Source organism: Triticum urartu, chromosome 1 (assembly GCF_003073215.2).
Source record: "Triticum urartu cultivar G1812 chromosome 1, Tu2.1, whole genome shotgun sequence".
NCBI classification, from domain to species: Eukaryota; Viridiplantae; Streptophyta; class Magnoliopsida; order Poales; family Poaceae; genus Triticum; species Triticum urartu.
The window spans coordinates 288,742,794-288,747,368 of record NC_053022.1 but is presented as its reverse complement, the minus strand read 5'-3'; positions in this window follow the sequence as shown (position 1 = coordinate 288,747,368).

Here is a 4,575-nt window from a genome sequence, read left to right as displayed (position 1 = left end):
GGATTTGGTGGAAAGAAGATTTGAGTGGAAAGCAACTTGGGAAGTCTAGAGATCAAGATTCATATGGTAGGAATGGAATGTCTTGGTCTCAACACATGAGTACGTGGTTCTCTTTCAGAACAAATGAGTTGGAATGATGTGTGTGTTCTGATGGCTCTCTCACTGAATGAGAAGGAGGTGGAGGGGTATATATAGCCTCCACACAAAATCCAACCGTTACACAGTTTTCCAATCTCGATGGGACCGAATAAATAAACTCGGTCTGACCGAAGTAGTAAACCTAGTGACCGTTAGGAATTTCGGTGGGACTGACATGCAACTCGGTAGGACCGATTCGGTTAGGGTTTGGGCATAATGTAATCTCGGTGAGACCGATTACACAAACTCAGTGAGACCGAATTTGGTAATTAGCTAACTAGAGAGTTGGTCAGGCAAACTCGGTGGGACCGATTTGCTCTTTCGGTGAGACCGAGTGGAACTCGGTGAGACCGAAAAGTTACAAAGGGGAAACACTGAGTTTACATTGCAATCTCGGTGGGACCGATTCGCTCTTTCGGTGGGACCGAAAAGTTACGAAAGGGAAAAAAAGAGTTTGCAACCCCATCTCGGTGAGACTGAGATCCTTATCGATAGAACCGAATTGCTAGGGTTTGGCAGTGGCTAATGACAAGTGAAACTCGGTGGCGCCGGATAGGAAGAATCGGTAGGACCGAGTTTGGCTTAGAGTTTTGGTCATATGTGGATATGGGAAAGTAGTTGAGGATTTTGGAGCATATCACTAAGCACATGAAGCAAGAGGCTCATTAAGCAACACCTCATCCCTCCTTAATAGTATTGGCTTTTCCTATGGACTCAATGTGATCTTGGATCACTAAAATATAAAATGAAGAGTCTTGAGCTTTTGAGCTTGAGCCAATCCTTTGTCCTTAGCATTTTGAGGGTTCCACTTTCATATCCATGCCATGCCAATCATTGAGCTTTCCTGAAATAATCATCTTGGAATAGCATTAGCTCAATGAGCTATATGTTGTTATGAATTACCAAAACCACCTAGGGATAGTTGCACTTTCAATTGGGGCCTCTTAGGAACATATACCACAAACTTCGGAGTAAATAATGCAACCTTGAAAGTGGAGTATGGTTATCAAGGCAGAGGATAGAAATTACCAGAGGAATTATATACCCCTGGAAAGGCTCACAAGGTTGTTGAATATGAAGGACACTGTCGGGTAATAATCCAACAAGGGGTTTGTGGTCTACAATGGAGCTGTTGCGAGTATCGGTACTCTATTAGAGGAAGAAACCATACCAAAGCATTGGATGATAGAAACAACTGACTAACCCAAAGCTCAATTGCAAAGGAATTATGATTTCCAAAACAAGGGGTCAGAAGCAATGCTCTGATTAGGGATGGATAAGATGAATAGCCTTAGGCGTACAATCGACGACAATTTGACTAGTCGAGATCCAGCTCATGTTTAAAATGGCGTCTGAGCTGGAAGAAAGAATTCTAAGATTCTTCTGAGGATTGCAAGCAATCGCAACACGTTGAATCAAGGGACTCAAAATTATAATGACAATGGATGCCAATAAGATTACTAGACTTATGGGATTAATCATAATGCAGGGAAGCAAGAATTTCAAGAGAAATAGCTTGCTGAGGATTTTCGAAAGATCGAATAGCATTTCGAAGACTTTGTGAACACATGAACAACTGGGGAGAAACAAATCCTCGGTGAGTGTGAGGATTAAGTTGTAGGTGTATTCAGGCAACAAGGAACTACAAGGCAGTAAGCACAAAGATTTCTCGGAGCAATAGAGAGAAGTTTGGGGGTATCTTGTAATAACAAGATTAACTTGGAATAAAAGTAAGAACGACGGGTGTATGTATTTATCCATAGGGATATTTTAATCGTAGGGAATTACAAAAGCAATGGGCATAAAGTCTTGAGAGAACATCAGAGAGTATCTTCGAAATCTTCTGGTGCAGCAGGCGATCATCTGGAATGAGGGGCTCTCTTGGAGAAGTTTTATCGAGAACCTCAAGTTACATTTAGTAAAACCATTTCAACTCTAATAGGAGAGAGACCAGAGTCCTAGAGTATAGATGAGGAATAAAATATCCTACTACTACCCGATGGCGATGTGGGCCCGTAAGCCACACAGCCATGTTAGTAAAAGTTTTTCAATTGACTAGACTCGACTTCTGCCAAGGAGTTTGGAAGGGGATTCCTACAGGCAGTCGGCTCTGATACCAACTTGTGACGCCCCTGATTCAATCATACACTAATCATACACGCAAACGTGTACGATCAAGATCAGGGACTCACGGGAAGATATCACAACACAACTCTACAAATAAAATAAGTCATACAAGTATCATATTACAAGCCAGGGGCCTCGAGGGCTCGAATACAAGAGCTCGATCATAGATGAGTCAGCAGAAGAAACAACATATGAGTACAGACATAAGTTAAACAAGTTTTTCTTAAGAAGGCTAGCACAAACTGGTATACAGATCGAAAGAGGCGCAGGCCTCTTGCCTGGGATCCTCCTAAACTACTCCTGGTCGTCGTCAGCAGGATGCACATAGTAGTAGGCACCTCCCGAGTAGTATCAGTCATCATCGACAGTGGCGTCTAGCTCCTGGACTCCAACGTCTGGTCGTAGCAATCGGGTATATGAAAGGGGAAAAGGGGGAGCAAAGCAACCGTGAGTACTCATCCAAAGTACTCACAAGCAAGGAGCTACACTACATATGTATGCATTGGTATCAAATGGAAAAGGGGTATCATATGTGGACTGAACTGCAGAATGCCGGAATAAGAGGGGGATAGCTAGTCCTTTCGAAGACTATGCTTCTGGTAACCTCCATCTTGCAGCAGAAGAAGAGAGTAGATGGTAAGTTCACCAAGTAACATCGCATAGCATAATCCTAACCGATGATCCTCCCCAAATCGCCCTGTGAGAGAGTGATCACCGGTTGTTTTGGCACTTGGAAGGGTGTGTTTTATTAAGTATTTGGTTCTAGTTGTCATAAGGTCAAGGTACAACTCCAAGTCGTCCTTTTACCAAAGATCACGGCTATTCGAATAGATTAACTTCCCTGCTGGGGTGCACCACATTTCCGAACACGCTCGATCCCCTTTGTCCGGACACACTTGTCTGGGCCATGCCCAGCCTCGGAAGATCAACACATCACAGACCTACCTAGGCACAACAGAGAGGTCAGCACGCCGGTATAAATCCTATGGCGCAGGGGTCTGGGCCCATCGCCCATTGCACACATGCACGTTGCGAGGGCGGCCGGAGAGCAGACCTAGCAACCTCCATTACAAAGGAAGTTGCGTTACGTGGTCCAACCCGATGCACGTCGCTCAGTCACTGACGTCACGAAGGCTTCGGCTGATACCACGACGTCGAGTGCCCATACTGTTCCCGCGTAGTTGGTTAGTGCATATAGGCCAGTACCCAGACTCAGATCAAATTCGCAAATCTCGTTAAGCGTGTTATTTTGAAGTAACCGCGAACGCCAACTAGGGCCAGGCCCACCTCTCACCTAGGTGGTCTCTGCCTGCCCTGTCGCTCCGCCTCGAGTAACAGTCGGGGGCCATCGAGAATCTAGGCCCACCACTACCTGGGTGGAACCACCTGCCCCTTCAGCCCCCAACATTGTAATCACTCGCGGGTACTAAACGAGTTGAACCGGCTTTAGTCACCACCTGTATAGTATGTATATATGTATGTATATACCCGTGATCACCTCCCGAGTGATCACGACCCGATAGTATAGCATGGCAGACAGACAAGAATGTAGGGCCACTGATGATAAACTAGCATCCTATACTAAGCATTTAGGATTGCAGGTAAGGTATCAACAGCTGTAGCAACAATGACAGGCTATGCATCAGAATAGGATTAACGGAAAGCAGTAACATGCTACACTACTCTAATGCAAGCAGTATAAAGAGAGTAGGCGGTATCTGGTGATCAAGGGGGGGCTTGCCTGGTTGCTCTGGCAAGAGAGGGGTCATCAACACCGTAGTCGTACTGGGTAGAAGCGGCATCGGTTTCGGTGTCTAGCGAGAGAAGAGGGGGAAGAAACAATGAATATTAAGCAAACAAATGCATGGTGATGCATGACATGACAAGTAGCGGTGCTAGGGGTGCCCTAACGCGGTATGAGGTGGTAGCGGTGAAGGGGGGAAACATCCGGGAAAATATCCCCAGTGTTTTGCGTTTTCGGACAGATGAACCGGAGGGGGAAAGTTGCGTGTTCGCTATGCTAGGTATGCGTGGCGAACGAACGGGCTGCATATCCGGATTCATCTCGTCGTTCTGAGCAACTTTCATGTAGAAAGTTTTTCCATCCAAGCTACGGTTTATTTTATATTGAATTTAAAAGATTTAAATTAATTTTTGGATTTATTTAATTATTTAAATCAACATTATCCAGAATAGTGTTTGCTGACATCATCACGACGTCAGCAGTTGACCTTGTCAACCTGACAGGTGGGTCCCACCTACCAACGACTGTTTGACTAATTAACATTAGTTAATTAGGTTAACTAATTA